Source organism: Symphalangus syndactylus, chromosome 12 (assembly GCF_028878055.3).
Source record: "Symphalangus syndactylus isolate Jambi chromosome 12, NHGRI_mSymSyn1-v2.1_pri, whole genome shotgun sequence".
Classification (NCBI taxonomy): Eukaryota; Metazoa; Chordata; class Mammalia; order Primates; family Hylobatidae; genus Symphalangus; species Symphalangus syndactylus.
In genome coordinates this window covers 59,696,756-59,705,632 of record NC_072441.2, presented here as the reverse complement: position 1 = coordinate 59,705,632, position 8,877 = coordinate 59,696,756, and the positions used below count along the sequence as shown (strand labels likewise).

Here is an 8,877-nt window from a genome sequence, read left to right as displayed (position 1 = left end):
GAGATTAGTGCCTTTGTTAGAACCCAGGAGATTGGAAAGCATAGCTTAAATCATGAGGAAGTTAACTGACTTATATTTGAAAAGATATATATAATTTAAAAATATTAACATCAAGGTCATATCACCAGATTTAGCTATTATCAGACTTCAGTCACTAAAGATTAAAATTCATAATTTTGACACAATATAATGTATCTGTGTGGTCATCTGCATTTAGCACCTGGCTCAAAAATTTTGGCTTTGGAAATGTCCTGGGTCACAGAGAGTGTTTGGGATTGCTTAGCTTTAAAGGCAGTTTAAAAAAAGAATAAGTGAAGCACATGAATACATAGATTTACAGTTTAATTCTTAGCCATTTAACCTTTTTCCCCACTTAGGTTCATCAATTGTTGATTGTTTTCAACTAACCACAAAGGTATTGGAACACTACACCTGCTATTTGGCTCATGAGCGAGGATAGTAGGCCATCACCTTAAGCCTTCTAATTCGAGCAGAATTTGGCCAACCAGGGACTCTGCTAGAAGATGATCAGATCTACAATGTTACTGTTACTGCCCACACATTCGTTATAATCTTCTTTATAGTAATACCAATCATGATTGGGGTTTTGGCAACTGCCTAGTCCCTCTGATAATTGGTGCACCCGATATGGCATTCCCCGCATAAATAATATGAGCTTCTGACTTCTCCCCTCCATCTTTTCTACTCCTACTCGCGTCCACAATAGTAGAAGCTGGTGCTTGAACCGGCTAAACAGTTTATTCCCCTTCAGCAGGAAACCTAGCACATGCAGGAGCCTCTGTGGGTCTGATCATCTTCTCGCTCCACTTAGCAGGTGTTTCTTCTGTTTTAGGGGCCATTAACTTTATTGCCACAATTATTAACATAAAATCCCCAGCCATATCCCAGTATCACGCATCTCTTTTTGTCTGATCAATCCTCATTACCGCAGTCCTTCTACTCCTTTTCCCCTCAGTCCTAGCCACCGGCATTACTATAGTATTAACTGACTGTAACCTCAACACTACCTTTTTTGACTCTGCTGGTGGGGGTGACTTTGTCTTGTACCAATCTTGTACCAACATTTATTCTGATTCTTTGGTCACCCTGAAGTCTATATCCTTATCCTACCAAGCTTCAGGATAATCTTCCACATCATAACATATTATTATGGAAAAAAAAGTAACCATTTGGGTACATGGGTATAGTAGGAGCCATAATATCAATTGGCTTCTTGGGATTTATAATATGAGCCCACCATATACTTACAGTAGGAATAGGTGTAGACACACGAGCATACTTCACCTCCGTTACCATAATTATTGCTAACCCTACTGGCATCAAGGTCTACAGCTAATTAGCTACACTGCATGGTGGTAATATCAAATGACCTCCCGCAATATTCTGAGCCCTAGGATTCATTTTCCTTTTCAAAGTAGGAAGTTTAAACGGCATTGTACTAGCTAACTCATCACTAGACATTGTCTTACACGACAAATATTATGTTGTAGCCCATTTCCACTACGTCCTATCAATAGGAGCAGTATTTGCCATTATAGGAGACTTTGTCCACTGATTCCCCCTATTTTCAGGTTATACACTTAATCAGACCTACGCTGATCAAATCCACTTAATCAAATCCACTTCACCATTATATTCATAGGTGTTAATTTAACCTTTTTTTCCACAGCACTTCTTTGGCCTATCCGGTATGCCTTGATGTTACTCTGATTATCCTTATGTATATGCGGGATGAAATGTTATTTCATCTGTAGGCTCATTTATCTCACCAACAGCAGTTATACTAACAATCTTTATAACCTGAGAAGCCTTTGCTTCAAAACGAAAAGCACTAACAATCGAACAATCATCTACTAATGTAGAGTGGCTTTACGGCTGTCCACTACCTTACCACACATTCCAAGAGCCAACCTATGTGAAAACCTAAATGACAAAGGAAGGAATTGAACCTCCAGAAACTGGTTTCAAGCCAGTCCCATAACCTATACGACTCTCTCTTGATAAGATGTTAGTGAAATTATTCCATAACGTTGTCAAAGTTAATTTATAGGTTAAACTCTATATGTCTTAATGGCTGATCTAGCTCAATTAGGCCTTCAAGATGCTACATCCCTATTATAGAAGAACTACTCACTTTCCATGACCATGCTCTTATAATTATTTTCCTAATTAGTTCCCTGGTCCTACACATTATTTCCCTAATACTCACAACAAAATTAACTCATACTAGCACCAAACATGCTCAAGAAATCGAGACTGTCTGAACTGTCTTACCTGCCATTATCTTAATTTTAATTGCCCCACCACCCCTATGTATTCTGTACATAACATATGAGCTTAACAACTCTTCTTTTACCGTCAAAACAATTGGCCACCAATGATACTGAAACTACGAATATATAGACTATGAAGAATTAGACTTCAATTCCTATTTAGTCCCAACAGCAAACTTAAAGGTAGGAGAACTTTGGCTCCTCGAAGTTGATAACCGAACAATTCTCCCAATAGAGATCCCCATCTGTATATTAATCTCATCCGAAGATGTCCTGAACTCATGAACTATCCCCTCACTGGGCCTCAAAACAGATGCAATCCCCGGACGCTTAAACTACCTTAACTGCTACACAACCAGGCCTTTATTATGGACTGTGCTCAGAAATCTGTGGGTCTAACCACAGTTTTATACCTATTGTCCTAGAATTAATCCTTTTAAAATGCTTCAAAACTTGATGCATGTCTGATCTATAATATCACTGCAAAGCCATCCAGCATTAACCTTTTAAGTTAAAGACTGAGGGGATCTGCACCTCTCTGCAATGAATGCCTCAGCTAGATACTTCCACATGATCCATTGTCATTCTGTCAATAATCATAACTTTATTCTCCATCATCCAGTTAAAATTATCAAATTTCATTTATTATACACCCCTACACCAAAAATAATCAAAACGCAAAACCATAAAGCCCCCTAAGAATTAAAATGAACGAAAATCTATTCACCTCTTTAATACCCCAACAATTCTAGTTCTACCTGCAGTAGTATTAGTCATTTTATTTCCCCACGATACTATTTCCAACCTCCAGTCATCTAATTAGTAACTGATTGATTTCCATTCAACAATGACTAATTCAACTTGTAGTAAAACAATAGTTATCTGTAACATTAAAGGATGAACTTGATCCCTTATACTGATCTCCTTAATTCTCTTTATTGCCTCAACCAATCTCCTCAGGCTTCTACCCCATTCATTTACACCAACTACCCAATTGTCAATAAACCTAGGTATAGCAATCCCTCTATGAGCAGGAGCAGTAATTATAGGCTTCCACTTTGAGACAAAAACCTCCTTAGCTCATTTTTTTACCACTAGACACACCTATACCACTTATCCCTATACTAGTGATCATTGAAACCATTAGCCTATTCATTCAACCAATGGCATTAGCTGTATGATTAACAGCCACCATTACAACCAGACACCTACTAATGCATGTAATCGGAGGAGCTACACGAGTACTATCAACTATCAGTCTTCTCACAGCTTCAATTGCTCTCATTATTCTAATCATACTGACCATCCTCAAATTCGCCGCAGCCCTTATTCAGGCCTCTGTCTTTACACTACTAGTAAGCCTTTACCTATATGACAACACATAATGACCCACCAAACACTTGTCTACCGTATAGTTAAATCCAGCCCCTGACCATTGACAGGAGCACTCTCAGCTCTCCTAATAACATCTGGCCCAGCCATGTGATTTCACTTTAACTCTATCACCTTTAACTCTATCTCATTTTGAATGTGAAAAAGAGACAGAAATGGAATGGCTATACCACAAAGCTAGGCTGAGCTGCCCTGCTTCTGGGCTAAAAGGTTTATGGCTCATTTAAAAGTGCCTGTTGGCGATGACTAGAGCTTAGTGGGAAGAACATTTTGATTATCATTTTCGAAGTGTCAGTTCATCTACTTAGTTTTGTAAATGGAGAGAAAATGCTATGAAACAGCTGTTCTTATGTGAGTAACAAATGATTAAGTACTTATTCTATCACTTGGCCTAATAAACCTTTGCATTTAGAAATACAAAAAGTTCAAAACATTTAAGTTGTTAAGGAGTTAAAGCACATAGTTACTGACCAGGCACATTTGACCTCCTTTCACTTGAGTGAGAGCTCTTCTACATGCTGCTAGCAGCATCCAAGTCCTTCTCTTATGATTTTGTTGAATCACGTTTGTGTCCAGATGTAGGTTCACAATTTCTTATTAGCAGTTCAAACCTAAAAGTTTGTTCATCACCGTATGTTTTTGGAAAGCCCTTTTTGTAGCTTCAATTGATGTGAGATTACTTATATTTTTATTTATTATATACATTAATTATTTATGTATCACATTATTGTGAAAATTAATTTGTTTCACTGCAGAAATATTGCTATGTTTGATTATAGGGGTCTTTTCTAGACTCTAATGTGGATGTTATATATAACATGGTGCAGGGACTGTATTATCTTCCTACAATCTAAAATTATTTTTTATCTTCTATCTAAAATTTTTTTTTATTATCTTCCTACAATCTAAAACCCAGCTGGCTCCAAAGGTTTTTTTTTAGGAATTACAAATCCCTATCACTTATGATATGTAGCATACTCTGGTAAATAAGGCTAATATTTGCTTCCCCGCCTACTATAGTGGGGAAGTGTGTTCCTGAGGGTGAGTGATCATCTAGCCATTACACTTTCTAGCTCATCTTGCCGCAGTTGTAATCCTATGACTAAATATAACCAATAGAATATAAAAATAGTATATTCATAATTTTATCTCATTTATTGTCATAATAACTTCGGGAAGTCACTATGGTTAGCAGTATTACTTTTGAAATCAGAAATATAGAGGCTCAGAAGTTCTTGCAGCTCATAAATGAGAACCTTAGAGGTGGAAAATAATTCTTCTGATGTCAAATCCCATGCTCCTTCTACCACAATAAAATCTTAAAATATATAGTTTCTCTTTTTTCTCTTCTATTCTTGGGTAAGTGTTTGCAAATATGCTTCTATGTTTCCTTTTTTTTCTCCTAGATAAGGCCAGCCATATTGCATAGAGTGGGTACAAATCTTAAGCACATATTTTTTTATGGCTCTAGGCATAAGTTTGCTGGGTCGGCCTAAACAAATCTATCAGTCATTTTTTGGAAGTTTATTAGAGCAGTTCTATTGACATTGTGAAGATATATAGTAATAATTATTACATCTTTGAATGTTTAACCATATACCAACTATTCTCTAAATGTTTTTCATACATTAATATATTTTCTATTCACAACAATCCTATTAATTAGTTGACATAATTATTCCCATTTTACAGATAAGAAAACTGAGACACAACACAGTGAAGCAGTTTTCTCAAGTTCACATGTCTACAAGTGACAGAGGCAGCCATTGGATCCTGTCTGTCTCCAGAGCCTCCATTCTTAAACATCGTGATATCGTGTCTCTCAGCATGTGTTAATATTTACCTAACTGATAATAATTATTTATTCAACTGAATAAATGATATTTAATTTAAAACTTACTATCATAATTAAGTACCTAGGATGGAATTTTTAAAGTATTGAATGTTGACTTTGATCCAGACAATTACATTTAATTTTGTTTTTAATACATCTTTCATAACAGATTTTTGTTTCAATGAAGTTTGGAGACTCACATTTAATAACAAGTTCTAACAGAATGAGAGGTATTTAAATGGGGTCTAGAGGGGGAATATAAGAGAGGGAGAGCTTACATTCAGAATAAAAGAGACACTGAGTTAAGAGATACTAAGGAAAAGAGATACAGTATAGAGAATTCCTGAGAGACCCCAGATGCCAGAAGAGTCAGCAGAAGGAGTGGATGACATATGGTGCTAACAAGACTGGAGGGAGAGGGATCCTGCATGCCCAGATCTTATTAAAGACTGGGTAGATGGGTACAGAGAAGCCAAGCAAATATAGACAGGGACAAATATTGAGTGCGTTAGCTATCCTGTAGGAGAGTGCCCCTTTAAAACCAACTTGAATGTTAGTTACTTCAACTGACTTTTATTGGCTTTGGCTATTATCCCATTCCATATTCCCATGAAGATGTCCGCACAGTGAGATCCTTAAGAAAAACTCACAAAATCAAGATTACTATTATAGTAATATGTTTCTCCTCTAGAGATTTCAGAGTCCTTTTAAACATTCAATCATCACGCAATTTTGAAAGTACCTTGTTCATCTTTTAAAAATTGACTGTCATTTATTTAGTGCTTTGTCTCTTTTCATGCACTAATATGTGAGGCATTGTAATTTATTAATTAAAGGACAAGCTCTGGGAGCTAGACAGATATGGAATATAATCTTTGCTCATCTACTTCCTAGCTTTGTGACCTTGAACAAGTTACATAACCTCTCTAAATCTTAGTTACATCATTTGTAAGCTGGGGAATAATAAAAGTACCTACTTCATAAAGCTGTAGTGATAGTTTAATGAAATAATGTTTGTAAATCACTCAATGCAGTGCCTGGCCCATAATTAGTGTTCAATAAATATAGACTCTTATTAAACTGATGGTACATTTTGTGAAGTTGATTTACCTTTCCAAAGTGAGCAATGTCACTCCCTCTTCTTCCTGGCAGGAATAAACTTAAAAATATTTCTAACAGTGCCACTATTGCTTTGGCCTAAGTGTGGAACAGCCTTTGAAAGATTACAACAGCAAAATAAGTCTAACATGGCTGACTGTATCTTGCCTTTAGCCTCACAGGCTGGCTGTCCTCGCTCATTCCTAGGCATAGGCGAAGCTACCCATGGGAGAAATTTAGTGTATAGTTTAACTTTGAAGTAACAATGATAATAGTTCCACCCTAAAACAAAGCCCCTCCTTGCTCAGAGACCAAAACTGCCTTTGTAAGACTAACGAAAGGCCACAAGCTTAGGATTATGGGAGAAGTCTGAATTCTGCTAAAATGTAGGAGTATACAAAACCAGCCCTTGTCCCTGGCTTGCCTTTCTATAATCCCTTGCTGTTCGGGAGTCACATGGCCAGAGGTTACAAGATTTGTGACTTCCCTAATTGGGCCTATAGATAACATCATTATTGTAGAAACTAAGATTGGTCTTTTGAGATGTTTTTCAGACTTTGGCAGTCTGGCAACCAACTGACTCCTTCCAGACCTGGGACTTATGAGTTACTCAACCAGTACTGGAGTCTCCACCTAGAGGTAAACTCAGTGCAAGAGGATCATTTTCCACACCCCTATGATTTCATCCCCAACCAATCAACAGCACCATTCCCTGGCCCCCTGCCCATCAAATTATCCATAAAACCCTAGCCTCTGAGTTCTTAGGGTGGCTGATTTGAGTAATAACTGCAGTCCTACTGCTTGGGTAGTTCTGTGTTAATTAAACTCTTTCTTTACTGCAATACCACGATCTCAGTGAATTGGTTTTGTCTGCGGAACGGACAGAAAGAAATTGTCAGGTGATTACAAGTGGAGCGACTAGAATGAGGATGAAGGAAAGTTGACCAAATTGGCTGAGAGCACAGTATTGACAATGGATGGGTGAGATCTGTGAAGATTACCCAGGTTGACACTGAGGAAATGCCCTCCTTACTGAAACTTGTCCCAAAAAAGGAATAAAAACCAAACAGGTTTGACAAGAGCAATTAAATCCAACGAGAGACGTGAGCCTGAGGTTGCAAGCCAATTTACCAAAAAGTCTCAGTCAAGGGAGGGAAGATGGTATAGAGTCTAATTTAAACAGGAGGAACTAGTTACCAGAAATATCCTAAAGCCTATGGCATACAGAAAAGCAAAGAGATGAGAATCTTTATTTCCCAGGCCTTGAATGGACTGAGTGTAGTTTTGGAGAGAAATAAGGTAAAAGGAAAATCTTTTTGGCTTTTTTTCCCCTTTCCTCTAATTGTTAAATAACTGAGTCTCAAAGAGAAAATAATCTCTACTTTTACTTTCTGGCCCCGTGGTGGATATGAAACCAAGAAGTAATTATTTGTTAAATATTTACATCCTTGGGCTTCATGTGAGCTATTACAATCACTTCAAGCCCACAGGCCTCCATCAATTTTATGAATGTCATTAATCTTGTCACTTAACCATCTTGGCCTTTGCTTTTTGCTCTCCTCCGCCTTATTTGTCCTTGATGTTAAAGAGCTAGGCGTGTTTGTCCTCAGAAGGGGAGATGTGTCTCTTTCCTCCTCCTGATCAACACAACTCAGCTGTGTATTTCATTTGTGGGTCAGTTTTCCTGTGATTTCTCATCACCTCTGTTACTAAAGTGCTTGGAACTAAAGCACTTTTCTTTCCTTTTGTGCAAGTATTCTATTTTTTAAAAATTTCAAAGTGATATCTCAGGGTTTTCTTGAGCACCAAGGGATCACAGAGCTCAAAGAAAAGGTTTGGGTGTGGATTAGAATAAAGCGGTTTGAAGAGTGAAGGTTAGAAACAGGATCTACAAGGGGATATTAAATAATTGTTGCCAAGCCCTGAAACCTAAATGGTGAAAACCAAAAATTCAGAGAGTCACAATTGCTGGTTAACCTAGAAGCTGTGGTTTAGTTGTTCTTTCATTTATTATTCATCTGTTCATTCAATAAACATTTGGTGAGCTCCTACTATGTGCAGAGTTCTAAGGATGAAACAGTGATGAATAAGGTAGAAACTCTACCTTACAGCAGTTTTCAGTTTCACTGGAAAAGAAGATATGCAAATTACTGCTATAAAACACGGAGAGAGAGATATATATTTTTGTGTGTATATATAGATATATACTTATATACATAAAATATATATAAATAAAGATCTGAGGAAAACTCGAAAAAG

General features: G+C 37.2%; 1 pseudogene; it reads left to right on the top strand.

Moving 5' to 3' along the window:
* Positions 1-3,001: 3,001 nt before the first annotated feature.
* On the top strand, positions 3,002-3,679 carry LOC129481166 (ATP synthase subunit a-like; annotated as a pseudogene).
* Positions 3,680-8,877: the final 5,198 nt, after the last annotated feature.